Genomic DNA, 22209 nt, shown 5'->3' on the forward strand with positions numbered 1-22209 from the left:
CGCCAGACTTCCTCAAAAGGCTGAGAGTACAAACTGAGGACAGGAATGTTGCACCAGGACATGATAATGCAATAGTCCCGTGCCTAGGTGAAAAAAAAAAAGGGAATCTTGTTTATGGCACTCTGCAGAGTGCTCGGTGTGTGTGTGCATAAATTAAGCTGCGAGAATCCTTCTTTTTAGAAAAGGCAGATTTAAACTACTCTCCTACATGTGTTTTATAAAGCAGCCTCTATGTTGTATACAAACCAGAGCCTTAATCCAACACATAGTAAAGTCTCAAAACAGATTTTGGAGCTCGCATATAAAGGTAACCAAGCAACACTACAGAGTGGTGGAGATTGTTGTCTACCCGTTTCTGAAACAAAATCTGCAAAACTGACAGAAGAGCTGAGTTTCGTTAAATGCTTTCACAGTGGTTCCACTGCTCCCAGAGCACCGGCGCTGCTCTAACGGAGGTCGGGCGCTGGGCGAACCGCTGCGGGACCCGAGCAGGGAATGGAGCAACAGCTCCCGGCCGACGGCCTCCAACAGCCACAGCAGATTTGCCTAAAATAATAAAATGTCCTACAAGAGCATATGTGTAAATATGACTGGCTTGCTGTTTTTGCACGTTGTGAACTCTGTGTTATGAGGACTCCTCTTTGCTTTGAGAATTATTCTGAGTAGAAGCTTCAGTCAAAAAATGTTTTCCTTCTGAATTATTTCTAACGCTCAGAGTTGGAAAAAATAGACCCTTTACCTGTGGGGAAAAAATATTAAAAAACAACAACCAACCAAATTCAAATTACTGGTTTTGCAATTAGCTGATACAGGTTTTCTTTTTCCTCCAGAAATTGTTTTGTAATTTCTTGAGCCCGTCCAAAAAACTTTTTGCAGTGAACCAAAACTCAGGACCCGAAACCACTCGCTACTGCCTCAAAACCGCCTCCACTCGTGGCAAACCCATTTTCTGCCTTCACCTTGACTCCGCAGAGCTTCGAATTAGCTGTCTGAAATCTGACCGCGTTTCAGTGAGAAGTCAATGCAAGATCAAAAGGTCATGACACTTCACTGTGATTAAATTGAAAATCTTACTTCTATTGCAACAGAGTGATAACACCACCCCTTCTTTTTCTTTGAGGTATTAATAGTGCTGGAAGAAGCAGTACTACTAGTGACCTTGGGTCAAGCGATGCTAATTTATTGCTTTAAAAAGGTTCCTTGCTTTTAAGCAAATGAAGATTTTAATTACTGCAGAGCACTATAAAGAAAATGCCTATTTTAAATATTCAATTTTTTTTTTTTTTACCTGCTGACTGTACGCATTAGGTATCATTCAGAAGCTTAGAGGACAATCTTGTATTAATTAAGATCTACATGTTAAAAAAAAAAAAAAGCTCACAAAACAAATTTTGATAAATTTCAGAATATAAACATTCAGAATATCAAGCAATTTAAGTTTCAATGCCGGTGTTTCAATTTAAAATCAGTGAAATTCACTAAAAACTGCTATGTTCCCCAACATGCCCAGAGTCTGGTTCTTCTCTTTTATATTCATCATTTCCAATAATTTCTACAATGGATCTCAACAAAATAATTTATTCTTACTTCTGCAATTTTGTTTCAAATATTCACCTTCGAGGTTATGGTTATCAAAGCTCAAGAGGGTGGCAGGGGGAGGCGATGGGCACGCTGCCGCTGTGCTCTGGACACTGCATTGTGCCAGGAAGCTTCCCGCCTCTCATGCCACAAAGGTAGAGACAAAGGTAAAGTATTAGAAATGGAAAATATTTACGTGGCATTCAAAGTCAACATTCAGTGCATTTCATTTTACAGGGCACACACGGGGCCCTAGCCCTAACCCTAACCCAACCGCCCGCGTTGGGGAAACAAAGTACTTTTGTGTGCACCGGGGGCTGCTTCCCAACCCAACACTGGGGACAAGAGAGAGGCTTCACTGTCCACAGGACATTTGTTTGGATGTTGAATTTTAACTTTCTTTTGTAACTCGGCTTACTGGGAGACATTTTGGTAACTCCTGTTTTCCTGAGACCTGTTCCTTCTGCTGAAATTAAATATTAATTTCTAAAAAAGACAACAAAAGCTTTCAGCAGTAACCTTCCTGGGGAGGGACGGGGCAAAGCAAAGCAGGCCGAGGTGGCATTAAAACCAATGGATCTAGCAACAGCGACCATGGTTAAGGCTACCGAGCCCGCATCCTGGGCACGAGGCGCTCCGCATTGTTATGCAAGGTGGCATCCTGTGGAAACCCCAGATAAGAAGCCTGAGTGAAGGCACTTAGCCAAAATGTTTATATGCAGAATTTTGTCTCCCTGATTTTATTCAGATGCCGCAGATGATCCGGTACATATAAATGTGCCGCCACATGGTGAAAGGATTGGCAAAATCGGAGCCGCTGTATTTTCCAGGCTTGCCTGGGACCAGCCTGGTGCACCCTCCCCAGCCCACTCACTGTTTTTCAGCAGTTGGCAGGAACTCCCGTCGGGGCCTTTTTGTTGTTTTGCACACAGAAACTTTAAAATCCCCATTTTGTGAATGTTTGGTGTTCTGCGGGCACGGGTCTGTGGGAGGGGGACGCCGGACCTGCTGAGTCAGTGCGCCAAACAGGTGACCGGAGGAATAAATTAATTTTTGCCCATACATAATTGATATAAATGGAAGATCGTTTTCATAAGCATTTGCATTAAATCAATAAAATCACTTACTATAGAGCGGTTTAACAATTCATTTGATTTTCTCCTTTCTATATATTTGATAGCCACTCTGCAAAACAGTACGCACTTTATGCCTATTTTCTTTAGCAACAACACTGCCAGTTAAATTCTACCACCTGCAATAATTAGAGCCATTGGAAAACACACAAAACAAAATATACAGTAGATGCGAGTCCCTCTCGATTCCATGGCCCCCTGCGGCAATGAGCTTCATTGGTGCCTTAAGCGAAGGCTGGTAGGAAGCCAAAGAATCTGTATATTACAATAAAGTGCATGTTATTAAGGGGAGGATTTAAATGATTTCAGATGGAGTTGGAAATATTATAGTGAGGGACCACTATTAGGATTCTGATTTAAAAAAAAAAAAAAAAATCACCAAGGAATCTAGTTGGATATTTAAGGGAGCTTAGCCTTGAATAGCTCAACGGGTTTTATTTGGGGTCTTTTTTTCGGTTGAAGAAAAGTTGGTTGCTGGAACTCTTAACTCTCCCTGTGCTGGAGGCGGCAGCATGAGCAGGGACATGTGAGCCCAGGACAGCGGACAGAGACCTGGCGTCACCGCAACCATGGGGAAACAATCAAAAGAAACAATCAAAACAACGTCAAAGACATTCCACTCTCTGCTCCCAAAGCAAGTACGATTACGAGTAAAGGAAAAAAAAGGGGCTGGTGTCCTAGCACTGGCTGCCCTGTTCTGCCTGCTGCTCTGCTCTGGCTGCTCCCAGGCTACCGGTGTGCACAGGGCGGTGACGCCGACCCCGCTGTGGGGAAGCCCTGCACATCGCCACACCACGTCGGATTCGGCTGCAGCGGAGCGAGGCTCAGCCTGGCTGCGGGGTTGGCGGCTCAGAGAGGAGCGCTGCTTTGTTTGGAGAGAATGAAACGTTCCCAGGGACGTCTGGCCTGCGGACAGGACCAGTGTCAACAGTGTCGACAGTGCTGTTCTTTTTGTAGAGCGTGACACAGACGGTGAGGAGTTGGTGCAAACAAATCCTGCACCAAGCGTTATGCCACTTCCCAGCGTTAAACTACTTCTTGGCAGTGGGACTTGGGGAACACAGGGCATTTTCTTGGAAACGTGCAGAGTGCTTTCCAGACAGCAGCCCTGGGTGTGCCATCAGGGACCCCTTCCTACCTGCAGGAGCCGATCCTGCGTTGTGCCCGAATGAATGGGCGGTGATGGCAGATTGCACCAAAGCCAACGGCGGTGATGCCGAGAGCTGTGCCCATCCTGCAGCCCGCATTGGGAAGTGCCCGGGTTACATTTTCCATTCTCCGCATGTTTGGGGGGGGACACGACATATTGTATAATAAACTGACATATTTTATTCAAGTTTCAGAGTCCTATTTGTAATAAAATATTTATATGGCTGGGTTGTGCTCATGTAATAAATTTTTCATCTATAGTTTTGGGCACGGATTCCACCAAAGATTTATATATGTTTAATAAAAATCTAAATCATGTTCCTTTATATACAACCTTACGTGGTGAGCTTAAGGGATTTACAAACAGAAACCAGCAATAGGACCGAGGCTTTTTACACTCACTTTCCCTTCATTATACATTATAATGTAAACACGCATGCACCGCTCTGTATATGCTGCAGTTCTTATTTATGGCTATTTCGGTGGCTACTACTATTTCACTTCAGGAAGGCCTGGCTCTCCGTTGAGCTCCAGCCATTGCTTTCAAGCCAACTTTTGCAGGGAGTTCAAAGCGCCCCGTTGTCACACGCCGCACCGTCACACGCACAGCTCGCCGGGCCCATTGTGCCCGGACAGCACCGCGTCCCTCTGGCTGACACACATGGGTTGGCGGTGGTGAGACCCCACCATGGCAGCCTGGTTTCTATCGGGCAAGGAGTCTTAATTCCTGTACACTGGGAAAGAGATTATCTTTGATAATGGAAATGTAAATCAAAGCTTGCTGTTGTTTATTCCAGACAGACATTTGTGTGTTAAGTCTGTTTATCAGGCAACACTTTGTCTAAGCCAGGAAGTAGTCAGCCTTTGTAACAAGATGTATGCAAATGATTTTCCCATGAGCCCTTGCCACAAAACTTTTGTGGCCAAAAAAAAAACTCCTTGTTACTCCACCGGCAAGACGCTCCTAAGCCACCCCGTAAGCAGACTAGCAACAAAACAGCCAGCTAGACTATGCTGATGAGCCTGAATGGGACCCAGCCATGTGCCCGCAGTCTGCTGCTCGGCATTGTGCGCACGCCGGGCGCGCCGCATCTGTCTGCCAGGCAGCGCCTTTGTGGCACGGTGGGCGCAGACAAAGCGCCGGGTGAGCTCCTCGGGACGCGGGGCTTCGGGTGCCCTCCCTCCCAGCACTGGGACCAACGGGGAACTCCGCCAGGAGGACATGGGACCCCTGTGCCGTACCGACGCGGTTCTGTTTTAAATCAACTTTCTTTGTTCTCTCCAGCCCATAAATGATTTACTGCTATCGTGCGATAGCCCAGAACGCGGGGAATCTCTGTATTCCCATATTTGTTCCTTGATATTACAAACGAGTATTTGATTCACTTCTAAATGTTTGTTTTTAAAACGGTTTACAGCCTTTGATTCCTGCTTACTGATTCATTTCTGGAACGTTTTCTATTTATTCCTTTGCAGTAGCAAACGTTAATTTTGACTTAATTCAAATCGTCATCAAAGGCTTCCTTAAGAAATCCCATGGCGCAGATTTTATTTGTTATAATAAAATATTCCTAAAGTAAACATCATGCGAGCGTGTTTTTTTTTCAATTCCGAGAGATACAAAAATCCGTTACCCAAAGGACCGCAATCGGTTCAGCCCTTTTTCCTAGACAAAATAAACACTTTAGGACTTTACTTGTTTGTATTCTCCTCAGCGGTGCTGTATGCATCACCAGCTAAAAACAAAGAAACTTTTAGCTGCTCAGACAAAATGCAGAAGCTCCCCAAACAACGAGGCGGGGGGGTGGGGAGGCATTCACCAAGTCTGACAGTCCATTCAATATGGGGATGATGGCCATAATGCATCCAGGGTCCCCTTGCTAATTAAATATGCATTGGCACAGTTTTGATCGATGCAAGCCATGGATCAGATGACACACCTGCAAAATCTTGAGCCCAGAGCTCCCAGGAAAAGGAAAATACAGGCTGTCTCCTTATCTTTGTTTTCAAAGGCTCTCAATTTCTGTGCTTAGATATCTAATTTAATTCTCTCACCCCTCAGCAAACTGGATTAGGAAAGTCAATACTGCCATTGTGCATCGACAGGAACACACAGCTTTCCTTTTATTCAATTTAGCCATGACCTTTAGACAAAGATAATGACAACTGTCTAAAAGTAAGGTAAGGCCCTGAGGAAGGCCCTGCGGAAGGGCCCCTCTTGCCCACCGTGCGGAAGCACCCACCAGGCACGGATAAGTCCCAAGGACACCACTGCCCACAGCTCTGTGCCGAGGGCCCTGCCAGGTGCCGGCGGCCAAGCTGGAGGGGTCCTGGCCACAGTGCCAGGGGAGTCTGGTCCCAGAGCCACAGCAGAACACACCGCTGTCCTCTCTGGAGCCAGGAGAAGGAGCATGACTTCCGCCATCAGGATCCCTACTGGCCTTCCTGCACTAGATAGCATCTTTCTGATCTATCTGCAAGGCAAGGAGAGAACGCGCCGCCAGCAGGAGCGGCCACCGGGCAGTAATCCAGTTTGGTGTCTGCAGACACAGCTCGTACCTGGATCGCTGATCTGGGCTCAGGAAAATTCACCTCCACGGAGCAGCCCGGCTCCACAGAGCGTTCCTTTCCGCCGCACGGCGTTGGACTCGGCAGCGCTTTTTTAGCTGCGTTTAAAAATACATTTGGCATTTCTAGCTGTGGGCCAATATTTTTTCTCATGTCTTTTTATACAGATTTGGAGGGAAAGATATTTGTAACCGAAAAAAAATATATGTGCAAAGTTGGATTGCTAAGTTTCAGTAATCTTGGGAAATAAAAAAAAAGCAGCCTATGTACGAGCTACAAGGAACCATATGGATCAACACGAGCTGCCCTCGTATCCCTGGGAAATATAAATTAACCTACATTTCATTGCCATAAACCCCAAAATAAGAAATCTAATTAGAGTCTCTACCCTCAGATTCACTTCTACAAAATTTGCCTATCCCCCTCACACAATGATTTACAGCACTTACATCCATTTCTTCAGAGTGATTTAAATTTATTGAATCATTTCAATTTTTAGAGAGCTTCCATTTGGATCTGTATGGGTTTCTAGACATATGCAGGGCTCAGTTATTTAAAATTAATTGCAGTACAATAATTTTAAATTGCTTCGCGCTATACGAATCTCAAGTGCTTTGAAATATTTGAACCATTCTATTTAGGAGCCATCAAACTCGCAAGCACGGGCAGCAAGGAGTTGTTGTAAGAGCTGAAGGGCTGCACTGACGGTCCCCGAGTGCAGGAGAGCGGGTGCTGGGCATGCTCAGCACACACCGACTGGAATTTATAGAACAATTCTGCACATTTTGCCCGAATGTCAATCTTTAATTAACAAAAACGGGCTCTGTAATAATCGCAAACCGGTAAAAAATTTCTCAAACTAGAAAAGCACTGTTATAAAATAATGGCATCCATTAAAACTATTACTACTTCTAATGTGTATTTATAGAACGTCCTTTTACCCTGGAAATTAAAACATCTTATTAACATTAAGCAAAGCTTTACGGCACCTTTGTGGGAAAGGTGAGTGTAACCGTGCCTGCTTCGCCAAGGGCTGGGGGCACACAGAGGTGAAGCGATTCACCTCTAGAGCACCTCCAGGAGGAGGAAGAAGCCAGGAGCACCACGTCCACCTCAACGGCGCTGCCACAGCTCACCCAGAAAGCCTTCAGCACACTGCTGAGAAAAGTGCTTATTAGAGTGGGGCCAAAGTCACCTAGAAGGGATATTTCCAGTTTAGCTTTCTCTTGCACTTCATTTTGTGCTCAGTATTTTGAGGTCTTTTCCAACCTTTATGATTCTATAATCTCTACATTTCTTCCTCGAGCATTGCCTAACTCAACCAAACAGTAACAACAGTGAGAGTGGCCACTAGGTAGTTTTTGCAATGCCTTATATCACACATAAGGGCATGTGGAGATGCAACAGTGAAGAGCAGACCGGGTCGCATTGCTAGAAGTCTCCTGGTCAGCCTCTATGCAATGTTACGCTGCTGAGTAAAGTAACATCAGCAAAGCAGGATTATACCCACCATATGGTGAGGCTCCATTGCTTGTAGTATGTTCCCCCAATTAATCTCTACTCATCACCCCCTTGCTATTTATTTATTGTGGCAAATTTGTCCTCATGGGACATGGGGCAGGGCGCTCCCAGCTCTCCTTGTGCCTAGCTCCATCCTTCCATGCTGTGCTCGGGCTGCCCTGCCCTGGCGAAAGTGCCGAGCTGTGGGCACGGGGAGGCTCAAGGCTTATCCCTGGCAGGCAGGAATAAGGGAACTGCTCTGATTCCAAACCCAAATAAAAGCACTCCCTGACAATGAGCCCAGCATTCTGCAGCGGCTTCCAAAGCTCGCCTTTCTCGCATCTCACTAATAAGCGAGCTGTTTCTGGACACCATCACAGCGTTCCCAGATTTCAGCCCTGCCTCTTGCTAAGTTCTGCCACAGCCAGAGCCGTCCAAGCCTTCCCAGCCAGCAACAACAGAGAAAAGCCCTCACCAGGCAGTCAGAGCGGGCACAGCCCCAGCCTCCTGCTCTGCCAGCCCGAAGGGCAGGTGCGCTGTTACTCCTAAGACAGGATTCAGGTAGGAATCCATACATCAAACAGAACAAATAATACTTCGAATGGGAGAAATGGGGCCATTTCTCCTATTAAGGATTACCCCGTTTCAAACAAGGAAAGTTAATGTTGATAATAAAAATAGGCGTGATTATTTAAGGAATAATGAAAAGGTGAACCAATATTTCACAGAGTTTTTTTCAATAACGCTAAGACCAAGTTGCAGATGGGGCAATCTGAACAAAGTTCAGGTGTCTATTTTTTATTAGGGATCTGCACTCGCCACCCCGCTTTCACAATTCCCTTTCATTTTGGTGTACCTGACACCTTTCCTCTTGGCTCCCATTTCAGCCCATGGTAAGTACATATTTGGTTATAGCAGCAATTTTTAATTTTTTTTTTCTCTTCTGGCAGATGTCTTTTCCTTGTTCCGTGCACTCCAAGGAGTTCAACGTGGCATGCGAAAAATTTCCATTTCAGGTTTTCTTAAGCCTTCGCCAAAATTAAACTGCTGGCAAAAACACACTCAGATATATAAAATTATACAGCAGAAAAAAACTGCTTGATGGCTCCCTTTCCTCCCTGTCTACCTTACTCTCTCTTGCCTGGTTTCTGAAAATAATTGCAGAAATACTGCCACCAGCCCAAAGCCTTTCCCAAATTGAAGTCATAGGATTCTGCCCACAAAGAACTGCCACCAATTGCTGCTCCACGGATGTGTTTCTACTCACAATATTGCAGACTGAGAAGAAGAACAGAGAATTACCATAAAAATCAGGACGTGTTTTGTTGCATCAGTATCATGTTGGCATCAACAACACAGACTCGGGTGGAAAAAAAGCAGTCTTTTGGTAGGCAGCCTCCTGGTCCTGTGTTCTGCTGGATTTGTAAGCCACGCAAGTAGAAGCTCAAGTTAAAACGCTGAGAGAAGCAACATACTGCAAGCTCAGTACCACACTGTGTTCCAGCAAAATCTAAGGTACCACAGCCACAAATGATGGAGAAAGGGAGCCATACCTACATCTCAAAGGGCTGCAGGTCCTTACAAATATACAAAGTAGTTGGATTTGTAGCTGTGAGGTTGGACTCCCTCCTCCATATACACATTGAAAAAGATTCAGATTAAATTGTTGGCTCTGGAAATGTCACCTAAAATCTATTTCCACTTGGTCCCAACCCTGCAAAGCCAAATTTTGAGGAAGAAAATGAAAAGCAGAAAAGCCCAGCGCTCTCAAAACCCGTAACTGCATTGTGTAGACAAAATTTTAATCAAACTTTTAAAGCCATGGTTATGATCCGATGAACAGACAGCTTGACTTGATTACATTTTTAAGTTTCAATTTCTATTTCTGTTTTAAGATGAAAAAGATCATAGAGTGTCAGAAATTTGAATACTGAATAGCAAAAGCTCTTGCAGGTTTAGAAAGCATATAGAAAAGCTGGCAAAAGAAAACGCTATTCCATTGCCACCATCTGCTTTCTGGCATATTGAAGAAACTTTACTAACAGCAACATTTTCTTGCATTAGAATATCTGCTAATTAGTTTTGTTGTATTCCTTTCATTTATTTATTTATTTATTTGAAAGTACCCTTTACACAGAAGGCAAATAGCCAGTTTCTGCGGCTGGCTACACCTCACGCCACCTCTGATAACATTTTCACATTAAGTTCAGTTTACCTCCCTTTTTTTTTTTCTTTTTTCTATCACAATACTATCTTTAGCACAGTCAAAGCCTGCAAAAACTTTGCCTTGCTGAGACTAAAGAAAAAAACATCAAACATACGAAGTGTTAAAAATCGCTGAATAACTCAAAGGAAAAAAGATAATTTTGAAGGCGTTTTGGCTGAAATCTATTTCCCTTTGAATTGCATGAGTGTTTTAAAATGTTAAAAACACTACAGAGTGACTAATGAATGTAAAAGAATGATAAAGAGTATGGGTCCAGTTATCAGTGATGTGCCTAAAACAAAATAATTTTGGACAGTCTGCCATGCAAATATTGACTAAAATGTCATAAATAATGTCTGCAACAAAGGGAATCCTGCAAAGGAATATTCTGTTGTACTTAATGCTTTGTCGCATGTGCCTTTTAGCAAGCACCACGCTACCGAGGCTGAGAACTCCACTTGGACAAAGCAAGCTAACGCTGCCTGGCTAAAAACACGACTGATTTTTTTTTTTTTTAAATGGAACAAACCTTCCAAAAAAGTAAGAGGTACCATGTTACATTTGGAAAAGGGTTCACCTAGAAGTCGACTGTTCAAAAGAAATAAAGCAGTTGTCCAAAAATAAAAACCAGACCAAACGTAACCACCTTACTGACTTTTGAGTATTTCCTCTGCCATTCTGAACAGTATTCCCATACATACACGTGCTGGCACGGCAGACGTGTGCAGGCCTTTATCATATTGCACTGAGAGAACGCAACACCATGAAGTCTGTCACTGCCCAGAGCTGAGATTCTGCTCAAGCATTTCCTGGAACCTCAGTCGGACTGCATTCTGCATGCAGGAATACAAAGAAGGATGCAATTCAGTCCGAATGATAACAACGCATGGTTTTATAGAAAGGAAAGCATGCTGGAAGGGTTCAGGAGCTACTTGCAGAATCTCTGCATTGCGGTCAATTTATTATAGAATAGCACCAAGCTGTGGAGCTGAAATGAGGAACGCCGTGGCAAGTTGAATGAAGAACTCCATACGTCTGTTGTACTGCATGCAATCGCAAATAATCCCATCACCTTTTCTGAAACTGCTGGAAAAATTAAGCAGGTGGGGCAGCACTGAAGCCTTCCATGTATGTTTTGAAAAATGTGATTTCTGAGACAAATTGCATGGCCACAGAGATGACAAATAACAAAGATATTTTACATTTCTGAAGCATCTTTCATCCAAGATCAAAGAACTTCGTCAACATTAATTCTCCAAATACCCCTTTGAAACAGAAGTGCTGTTAAACCTATTTAATCTTTATCTAACTTGATCTGCTTTCTTTACAAACTATTAGCTATTGTAGCATGCAGAGGAGCGCGGCTCCGTGGGTGTGCTGACCGGAGCCACTCACCGATCGGTGGCGGAATTGACAACGGTGGCAGCTGGGAGTCAAGAATCCCACATGTGAACTGGCCAAGGGAGGAGGGCAAGACCCTCTGCTGCCATGGGGTGAAGGTGCCAACAGACGAAGGGAAGCCCTTGGGCTCGCCGGCAGCAGGATGCGGTGCCGGGTTGGAGGCCAAAGAATCGGTTCAACACAGAACAAAATATTTTACAGTAATTACAGGTCGTGTCACAACCCATAACTCAGTCTTTGGGCTGAGCTTATTCTTTACCTCACCCAACGGGAATTGCACTGGGATAAATTTAGCGCCGTGTTTTCTTGAGGCCCCTTTTCCTCTTCTTCCCGCCATCGGGCCCTGCGTGCCCACCAAGAAAGCTCTGATGTCGGCTTTGTAACGTGGATGAAATGCCTCCGCCTGTGTTGTGCATCCGCTGACCGAGGCGGCCCTGCGAGCGCACGCGGAAACTGCTTTAGATGAAAGCAGCCCTCGTCTGAGAGGTGTGCTTTGTGGTCCTCGACGGGCCAGCGGCACGGGAATGGTTGGACAGTGAAGAAAAACATTTCAGCTCCCCTGAAAGTTGGACTGTTCCTTTTCAAACAATACAACACAAGATTTGGGACATACTGCTGACACAGCAACATCAGTGCCTCAAAGAAACTGTGGGAAATGTCAAATTTATGGTCCTATGGGTGATTGGTGGAAGGTTCCCCCCCCCCCCCCCCTTCAGCCAGCCTCTGTCAAAAAAAGAGCCTCTACAAAGTTTTTGGCTACGTCCCAGCAAAGCAGAAGGAAGCTGTATCCCACACTTCCCTTGGGACTTAATGAAATATACAGCCTCTGGGCTTCTTTCAATTTGGTCTTTCAGATTGCTAAACCAGTGAAAGAAGGATCCTAGCTGTCACAAACGTCACATGTTTGGGGTCACCTGCTGCTCGGGGGTTCTCATGCCAGTTGTTGACATAATAAGCACCCCTTACACTTTAATTACAATTCACAGTGTGCAAACTCTGCAATCTGCTTTAAGGAAGATGGTCTTTTAAATCAACACTAAACTTTACTACTGTCTGAGCCGAATTGGGAGGAAAAAGATGTCCGGCTGACTGAACAATTGTATTCAAATATTTGTGATCCCGAAGGAAAGTAAGCATATCCAGTGAAAAGAGCAACGGTACTGCCTGCAATGCTCCACAAAGTGGGGCTAAAGCAGGACCTGCTGCTTGCAGACCAGTGCCCACCGGCCAGCTCCCACCTGGGCACCCCATGAGTGCTGGCAGTGCCTTTGGGAGAGCAGCCTGCACGTCCTTTCTGTACAAATTTCAACAGGAGTTGTGCAATGGGAGCCTGAATGGCAACACGTTTGCTTTATTCTGGAATGCTTTCTTTTAGTCCGCCACAAGAAACACTGGGTCTATTTAAAATAGTTATTATTTTGAGAAAGAGATGAGAGTCCTTCAGCTTCTTGACCACAACCTCTCTTTTGACTGTTGCTCTTACACCACTGAACTTAAATAAATTAGACCATCTAGAGGAGTAAAAGACTCCTCTCCTTGTACGTTAGAGAAAGTCCATTTCAGTATCAGTGCACCTAAAAATGCCTCTAGTTATTGCATTATTTAAAATGCTTCGGACCAACTCATCTTTTCCCAAGGAAACAAAAAGAGCACGTGGGCCACGCGTTCCTCCTGGAAGAACTTCTGCTCAGAATGTTGTCAGCTTGTGGGTCAGTGCCCACGGACCGTGCTGTCCCCATGGGGCAGTGTCCCAGCCCCAGCAGCTGCGCTCCAACCCGCTCGCCCTGCGCTCTCTCCAGGAAACAAAGGAGAAGTCAACAGCGCAGCGCAAGGCTGGTGCCCATGGAAATCCCACTGAAGGGGTGGCTTTGGCCACAGGAGAAGACTGCTGTTGTCTGACTGTCTTAGGAAAAAACGGTGCTTTTCTTACCACATCCTGTAGCCAAATGCTGGCAAGTCACTGCTTTCCCCTTGGTTGAGCAGGATGCAGCGCGGATGCTCCATGCACCTAGTCCTGCAGCCCTCCCCAGTGCCTCCACTCTAGCTCTATCAGCGACCTCAGATAAACTCAGAACGGTTTGAAATTATCATCAGACTGTGAAGCACTTCAATGAAAATCTATAAAACAAATTTATAGTGTGCATTCGTATGTATTATATATACACTTAGGACAGGATTTATCATTTCGCCGACCTTTGAAGCACCGATATTTTTAGATCCAGAAGAAGTGTGTTGATTGCACTTCAACCTGATCCCCTTACAATGGACCAACTCCTTGATATCTTACTATAGGAAAGATAATTGCAATGAATTTTTATTTTTCAGCACATGGAAAGATAAGATTAGACAGTAGGAACATAAAAGCAAACTGCACCACATAAAAGATAAGTTTCTGAAAGTTACAATTTACACCCAATGTTACAGATGAGAACGTTCTAAGCTATTTATAGGGCCTTGTGACAGTTCCATTACGGCCCATGGGGAAACTGAAAAGAACCAGCACTACCTTTTACTTTGTCACTGACCCCATAAGCTGTCAAATCCTTTGGAAAACAGAAATTATGAATGGTATTGGAACTACTGACAATTCCCATTATCACCAAGGTATCAGAAACTTGGTCCCAAGTTCCGCACAGACCTCACCATCCATCACTGCCATTTGGAAGGCATCACCTTTATCCTGAGGGCCTCACCCCAGCAGCTAAATAGGACTCCTCTGAGCGTCCCAATTTGCTTATGCTGGCAGCATGTCCAACCACGTATTTTTTAGCATGATATTCTTTCTCTGCCTTCCCCACCATGAAGTTGCCAGCAAGAGTAGCTTGTTCAATGCAAGAAATAAGCAGTAACATCAGAGATCTGTGTTTATTTGCATACAAGGTATAAAAACCTAAAGCTAAATAGCAAATGAAAAATGGAACGGACTGCTGGGTGAGCAATCGACACGCAGCAGCAAAGAGCCACAGCCACTGCTGCCGAAGGGCACAGGTGCAACAGCAGCAGAACACTGTGGAGAGAAACGGGGCTGTGCCCCACCACCAAGCGCCAGCCCTGCAAGGCATAAAGGCTGCTCCCAGTGCTTGGCCTGGCTCCTAGGAACAAGCTCAGTAACGATCTTCCAATCATGGCTTAGCTGTATTTTCTATTTTCTTTCTCAAACTTCACCTTCTCTACGGGCTGTTTCCATGAATAGTCTCAAATTTCAGGCACTTCTGATGAAGCCTTTTACCAAAAAAGTGTTGCTAGAAATGGCTGACAAGGGAAAAGTGTTGTGTTTTTTTTTTTCCTCTACTACACAATTACTAGAAACATATGGTGGAAAAGATTTTGCGCAAAATCGGAGTGTGGTCTGTTTTGCACAAAGCGTGGGGAGGAAAGTGGAGGCCCCAAACATGGGGTTGGTAAAGGAAAGAGCTACAATGGAAACTATGTCGAAAACGTACCTCTATCAGCCAAGGCAGTAATGCTGCACACAATTACATGGATGCTGAACCAACACTCTCAGCGTTTGTGGGTGTGAGTCGTGCACAGAGTGCTTGGTGAAACCCAACTTATGTTCAAAAAATTAAACCAAAGAATAAGTTATTAAAAAGAGCCTTTGAAGCAGAAAGCAATGATGTGTGAAAGAGAGAACCAGAAGAGTTTATTTAAACACACAGCGCAGTAAGCAGGGGAAACAGAAATTAGGAAATGAGAAGAACAGTCATGAAGGCACCCAGCAGCCTTTTCCTGGTACTGGAACTTCTTATATCTATGAATATTTTATCCAGATTCGACTATCTTTTTCAAGTCCTTCCTATCAAAATTCCAGACATTTTCTTCAATAAAATCAGAAAAGTGATTCAAAATGTACTGGTAGAAGATATAAAATGAGCTGCGTGTGGATATTACAAAGGATCTGGGAACCTTACACCCTTCAGATCTGCTTATTTAACTATTTAGCAGCACAATTTAGAATTTGCATATGACTGGTTTGATGCCAAACCATAAGAACAAAGCGGGAAGTCTCTCTCCTCCTATGAATTTCAAACTCAGGTTTTTTAACTTACTCCTCGATTGTGAACTGTGTTCGCCTTCCCAAATTACTATGTGGCCCATGGTCTGGTTGGAAAAGTACATGCAAGACTTTAAAACAATCTGCTCTTCTGCCCCCTTCAGCTTCCCCTATCAAAAGTAAATAATTTTTTGAACATGCTCAGAAACCAGTGACTGTGCTTGTGCCAAAAGACAGATTTCTCCATTTTGTTTAAAGTAAGTGTCTAAAGGCAGCGATAAAACCCAATTCCTCGTTGCACTGCAGTGCCCAACAATGCTCAGTGGCTTACAACAATTTGGTTCGTCCTCCCCAAAATGTCTCTGTTAGATACAGATTTTATTAGACAGGAAAGATAAAACAGGAATAGCAGAATGGGAAAGGCAACAAAGAGAAGATAGTCAGAGAAATTACAGATGTTTACACTGCCATGTTTTGCTATAAATGCCCTGAAATGCAAACTTCTGGGCAGAAGCAATGGTGCACCCCAAGTGCAGCATCCAGAAAAACACCCATTCTTGCAGTGTGATTCAAAGCATGATATGGGAGAGCAGACAGTGATGCTGCTGCTCCCTTTGCTGTCCCTCAGCACTACAGAGGCCAGAGAAGGAGCTGAGCATCCCTCCCTTGCTCTTGGCCTGTGTACAGCACCTGAAAAGAGCATTTATGTGACAGTGGCTGGGACAGACATCTGTGTGGTAAAGGACATTGTCTCCAAAGTTTCCCTTTGTCTCACACACCAAAAATTTACCTCAGAGAAAAGAAGAATGTCTTTTCTTCGTAGGTACACACTTGGGTTGAAATTGAGGGAAGAAGCTGAAGAAAAATAGTCAGTTTAAGTGTCACAGCACAGTTAATAGGGGCTGAATCCATTAGTCATGACAGGCAAGCTTGCAATAAATTATGGCTGTCTTAATCTCCACCACCAGCAAAATCCTTATCTGATCTTTCTCCACTCCCTGCTCAGAAGAAATACGCGGGATGTATTCCTGTACAATTTGCTGTGTGCTACTGAGCTCAAGAAACAAGGACACCGGAGGGGTGAATGCACCAAATACCTGACTGTGCAGATAGGTACCATAATCCAAGCAGAAACTCTTCCCATACCTACGGGCTGCTCTGCTTCACGTGATTCACAAGAGGGTTATCCTTTAACCTTGTGCTGGCGCCCGCTGCCAAGCGCAGGTATCACTAATGGCTATCAGCCCTGTGCCCAGCACTGCCGCCCCACTCTGCCAGCTCGGAGTGGAACAGAGAGAGCCCTCACCTCGGAGTGCTGAGATTTACTGGGCCTACCAGGAGAGCAGGGCAAGCACAGCATCTTCCTCTGCTGCCAAGTGTAAATCTTCAGAGCTCTGCCTTTGACCAGTCGTAAATAAAAACGGGAAGAAGTATAAAGTAATTCAGTTATTTACTTTGTTTCATTTCAAACCCTTGAAGGAAGGAATATATTACATGTACCTTAGTCCTGCATGGAACTTTAATAAATATATAGGCCACAGAAAAATATGATTTAGGCTTAAAATACTACCTCAGCTCTAAGTACAATGTCAATAACGCAATGTGATGAGGAATGTAGTTTATTGGCACTCTGTTTTAGAAATAGATAACGGAGCACATGTGAGGAGTGCCTAAAAGTAAGGCTGAGTTTAAAGAACAGCAGAATGAGGAGCTGGGCACTGTTTCTGTACCCAGCACTGACCGGTCAAAATCCCCAGCCGACTGGCCTCTCCTTTTCGACTGCCCCTAAGCAAAGCATCAACACCCGCAGGCTTTAAGCCTTAGTGCTGCCTTCCAGATCAAATTTACAAACATTTTCAACTGGACTCAACCACGATCTTGAAGATGGAATATTTCTTTATCTATTATGTACCGGAAGAGACTTCGTTGTCCAACTGTTCTATTATTTGTGACATAGAAAAATACGTTTGTGAATGGCTCCATTATTTCAGCAGTTAGCCTTCTGCTGCATAGAAAGTTGCCTTTTGGAACAGCCGCTCATTCATTCTGCAGTGCCATTGTACGGCTGATGGCTTGCCCTACCAAAAAAAAAAATCTTTTTTTTATTTCTTTCAGTGCTCCAATTACTGGAATAGTTTCGAAAGTGGCTTCCACTTTATTTCTACCACATCACTTGGGTAAACGATAGCTACCCACAATAAATCTAGCTATTTTCCAAAGTAGATTGCTCATTAAATATTGTATATAAAAGAGCCCTCTGAGATTCTGAATAATCCACAAAATGTTTTTTAGTTATCTCTTTCTACTTAAATAAATGCTTGTAATCACGAATGTGAACCAAGTACTGTGCTTATACGGTTGAATTAATAAAAACTGAACTTTATGTAAGCCTCAGCTACAGAACAGTATGCTGGTGAAGAATTTCAGGTGCAAACAATCAGAGATTACTACGCCTGCGGGAATTCACCAGTGGTCACGAATACCCTCAATCTACTTCTGTGATGTAAGCGATATGTTCTCTAGGATGATTCAGGGGAGGCTCTGTTACTGGGTTTTATACGTTCTTACCGAACTGAATGTCTTCTTCCTGTCCTACTCATATTGCCACTTATCTGTAGGTCAAGAAATCATTTCTTTAACTGGTCCATTTATAGAATGGAGAATATACCACATGCTGTTAAATTTTTCCTGACTCCTAATTTCTCTCTATTTGAATTAGAGCTGCAGAGCTCTGCAAAGGCTTTAAAAACAACTGAGGGGACATGGGTGAAGGGACTAAATATATGTGGTGTCTCTAAGCATTCCCTGGTCAGATGAAATCTGACTGCTTCTAATAGAGCAGTGGGTGAACAATCCCAATTTAACCCTATGGCAAAGCGGTTTTGCCTCCTAGTCACAGTAGGTTCTCTCAGTCAGAACGATGTGCTCCATCCCAGAATTTACTTAAACTCTGCTAAACTGTAGAGATAATTTAAAACGTGGAGTTTTGTGTTACGGATCAGATCCTCAGCTAGATCTGGAATAATTCAATTAAAAGCAGTGGAACTACAGAGATTTCCATCAGCTGTGGTAACACTATAAACCTCTTGTAAATAAAGCCTGCATTGTTAATGCTGTCAGTGGTGAAGCAAATTCTCTAACCAGTGGCACACAGACAGCCTGGGCAAGCTGATGGATTTCGCAAATCGTCTCTGAACTTTTACACAGAGCGGTCACAATCAGACAGATACCACACAGAGCTGAGCTTTTACACAAGTAAAGGACATCATGTATTTTCTAAAGAAGAGAGGACGCAGCTCCAAAAAACAATTCCAATAATCAGAATGATTAGAAGTAGGAAGGTGCCTGATAGAGGGAATGGCAGTTAACTTGTTCCTGAAACTGCGTCCATGTTTTCATTTAGTTCTGTGAAACCTCCATCATTATTTGCACAGGACCTTAATAATAGACAACTGCTTGTACTACCTGTAGCTATCTTCTGATGCTGTGTAATGTAGGAAAGAGAACAGCCTAATTAGTTCACTGCCAGTATAATTCAGACTGTAAAACAGAGACAGGCCTCTTCATTCATTTTAAAATCTGCACTTCAAACCTGAAAACCAGCCCCAAACAAGCTATGGTCGGTGTAGGAAAGATTCCCTAGGAAGGTGCTGGCTCAGACTCCAAAGGATGTATGGCCTTATCTCTCACCCTCTCACCGCAGATAGGGAACGACCCAACCCGAACATTCGCTACTAATTGGCAATGACAAATGGCTTGGGTGAATAATGTGCATTCAGGCAGAAGAATTTTGTTTGAGAGAACTCCTGCTAAGTGAACTTTGCTAGGACTCATCATTTTTGCCGCTTTCTCTCTTTGAAGATACTTTAGGAAGAGCAAAGCGCAATGATTTGCTGTCCTGGGCCTGGAGAACAAACCATCAAAACACGAGAAGAAAGAATTAAAACAGGTTTGAAATGTAGAGCGCAAATGTGGGCAGTCAAAACAAAATAACGCAAGCATCTGGCAAATGAATATATGAAGCAAATAAAGGAGGGATATACAGGGAGACAAAGGGAGGGGTAAACCAGCATGAAATAAGAAAGCAGCCAACCACAGAGGAGAGGGGTAAGGATGGGAGGCAGAAATGTTTCCTTTGCATGGAGGAGGTGTGAGATGTCTGCACTGGTAAGGACAGACAACCTCTGAGACGAGGCTGTTTCCTGGGGATTGTTCACCCCAGTGCAGACTGACATTTTTAGTCCTGAACGTTTGTGCTGGTCTCCCAAGAAGGGGAGGAGGCAATCATGAAAGAGTGACAAGACACAGAAAAGGATGGATGAAAATGCCTCTCCTGATGGCTCTGAGCCATAACTACACAAAGGACTACAAAATCCTGCAGGTTCACCTGCGTGTGTCTCCCTGTGCAGACACAGGAACTTAAAGGCATGATTTTGGGCAACTAATGGTGACTAATTCCTTCAGGCCTTTTAAAACTGAGGTTCATACATCAGTACCGAACTACCCAGCTGCCTACCTCCTAGCATAGCCTTCTACAGATGAGGAACAGAAAATCTTTTTGAAAAGCTAATAGTACTGCTACTCTCTGGAGCACCGTGTGTTTTTTTCCACTCTAACTTTGCTTAACAGTTAACTGAAATCCCCATATTGCTTTCCCCATTCGTACCAAAACCTCACAGCATTAAGAAAACCACAGATACTGTAATAAGTCATGACTCATATCATCCAACATCACCCGAGTAGGAATTACACGTTTTACTGTAAGGATATCTAGGCCATCTCTACATCTAACATTTTATCTAGAATAAGGCCAAAACATATCACTTTAAGTACAGCGGGAAAAAGGAAGTTTTTGTGGTTAAAGCAAGGGCCAATGAGTCAGATGATGTGGGTTCTGTTTCCAGGCCTCACGCAGACTTCCTAAGCAACTTCGACTGAATCACTTCACTTCTCTGGGCCTCAGTTTTCACATCTGTATGAAGGATGCCAGAATGTCACAGCCATTCATCTGGTTTCTCAAATTTTTTGAGACATCTGGGTGGGACATGCAAAGTGTTATGATAACTACCATGCATCTGTTATTCTGCTGTGAACAGAATGATTATCTGCTTCTGGAAGGAGAAGAAAGTTAACAGAAAGGCCAGCCTCAGACCAAACAAATGGGGATTTACACTAAAGGGGCAACTCATCTCTGATTTGACCAACACGGGCACAAGTGAAATAACTGAAAGGATGCAGCTATGCAGAGGCTTGGAGAAGCAAACACTGACAGACCTCCAAAATCCCTTGACCTTAGTCTAGGTTATTGCACTGCGCTGTATCAGATGCAGCAGCCTTTTTTATTTATAATTCATAGGCATATAATTAAATCTTGCACATTCATTTTGAGAAAGCACAATAGCTAAACCACTAACCCTTAAGCATAGTCTAGCAGTGGCATTTGGAGAGTCAGCCACACTCTCTCACCTATGCTGGCAAACACATTACTCTGGCTGTGAAGGAAACCACAATGTGGGAAGGAAAGCCTACAAAAGAATGAAAACAGAAAGTGTCTAAGGCCTTGGCAGAAGGACACTAAATAAAATAGAGAGTGGTGACTCATTTTGGCAGTGAATCCACCTCAACCCCTTCAAAGGCTTTGGCAAGAGTCCTCGGAGGAGACCCCAGGCTTTTGCCAAGCCACAAAACACCACAATTATTATCGCAGCAGTCATCAACAAAACAGATTTTGTAAACTGACTTGTTGGCACATAGATTAAAGAAGCTATAAAAAGGAATAACAGCTGTTTGGGTTGCCCTATGCAGAAAGTTACTATATAAAAAGTACTTTTACACATATCATATAGATGTACACACACACACAGATGCACATGATGTGTACATGAAGAATATACAAACAAGCAAAAGCGCCAAAAGCTTCTGAAGGATTTCACTTCTGCTCGTGGAGGATAAACTCTCAGGTCTGAAAAGTTGTAAACCAAAGCCCTGATCCTCTTGTCACTCCCACCGGTTTCCCAGCATTCATTCCACGTTTTCATTAGCTTCAACAGAGTTATTTCCATTACACAACAGTATAAAGACACGAGGATCAAGAACTAATAGTGGCTTCTTAAAGCAAAGTGCCATAGAGCCTATTCTTTTCCAAAAGAAAATTTTTACATCGAGGAATCACATTAATATGAGAGGATAAAAAGGCCCAGCAGACATTTAGTACAAGCTCTGACCCAGATGTACCCTAATGGTTCCCAAATTTATCACATTCAAAGGTTAGCTTCAGTTTTCATTAATGAAGAATGTTTGAATATTTATACGAATTAAAAAAAAAAATATCAACTTTAATAATTTAAAATTAGGTTTGCAGCACATGATGAGCTCTGCTTGGAGCTCTAACACAAAGGCAGGAGTCACGCAGCGGAACAAACTCCTGAAATCAGGCAAAAAAGTGGTGCTGCACAGTTTTGAGGCTGGCACACGCACTGTAGCTAGGCTTAGAATTTTCTACAACCTGTGGGGTTTTTTAATTACTACATATATATATATCACAGAATCATACAATGGCTTGGGTTGAAAGGGATACATATATATATATACATATATATATATATATATATATATATATACTTTAAAGTAGAGGAAATTCATAGCTTATGATTAAAAAGGCAGAAGAAGGATATAAAGCT

The 22209-nt window shown here is 43.6% G+C and overlaps 1 protein-coding gene across 1 annotated transcript in view; it reads right to left on the reverse strand.

The window, feature by feature from the left end:
• Positions 1-22209, reverse strand: part of NFIA (nuclear factor I A) — a gene marked incomplete at both ends in the record, with an annotated part of 209037 nt that overhangs the window by 83132 nt on the left and 103696 nt on the right.

The sequence above is a fragment of the Tetrao urogallus genome (genome assembly GCF_951394365.1).
Source record: "Tetrao urogallus genome assembly, chromosome: 5".
NCBI classification, from domain to species: domain Eukaryota; kingdom Metazoa; phylum Chordata; class Aves; order Galliformes; family Phasianidae; genus Tetrao; species Tetrao urogallus.